Genomic DNA, 446 nt, shown 5'->3' with positions numbered 1-446 from the left:
GGCCTGGGCAGAAGGAGGCGGGGTCCCCCTCGTCCTTCTCCCCAAGCATGCAGTTGCTAAACAGCCGCGGGCCTGGGGAGAAGGAGGCAGGGGTCCCCCTCGGCCCTCTCCCCAAGCCCATGGTTGCTGCACAGCCGTGGGCCTGGGGAGAAGGAGGCGGGGGTCCGCAGGGGAAGAGGAGGAGGAGGAGGAGGGAGGAAGAAGAGGAGGAGGAGGTAGGAAGGAAGGAGTAAGAGGAGGAGTAGGAAGATGACATGCACTCTTTCTGCAGGTGAGACAGTGTGACTTTCCAAAGTGCATTTCTGTGTATTTTCAGTGCTTTTAATGCTAAAAGGTCTGCTTTAACAATGAGAGTGGTTTCGGCCATCCCCTTCAGCCGAAAGGGCCCCTTGGAGCCCATTTGGCCAAAGGAAGGGGCCAAGGAGGAGAGGGCAGGCACACGCCTC

At 59.4% G+C, this 446-nt stretch overlaps 1 protein-coding gene across 1 annotated transcript in view; it reads left to right on the top strand.

The window, feature by feature from the left end:
- Positions 1 to 203: 203 nt before the first annotated feature.
- Positions 204 to 446, top strand: part of LOC121923183 (interferon-inducible GTPase 5-like) — a 10,297-nt gene continuing 10,054 nt past the window's right edge. Inside the window, exon 1 of the mRNA XM_042453358.1 lies at positions 204 to 271. The gene's annotated coding sequence lies outside the window, so the exon portion shown is untranslated. The remainder of the gene's footprint in view (positions 272 to 446) is intronic.

Source organism: Sceloporus undulatus, chromosome 2, assembly GCF_019175285.1.
Source record: "Sceloporus undulatus isolate JIND9_A2432 ecotype Alabama chromosome 2, SceUnd_v1.1, whole genome shotgun sequence".
NCBI lineage: Eukaryota > Metazoa > Chordata > Lepidosauria > Squamata > Phrynosomatidae > Sceloporus > Sceloporus undulatus.
This window is presented reverse-complemented; position numbering and strand designations above follow the sequence as displayed.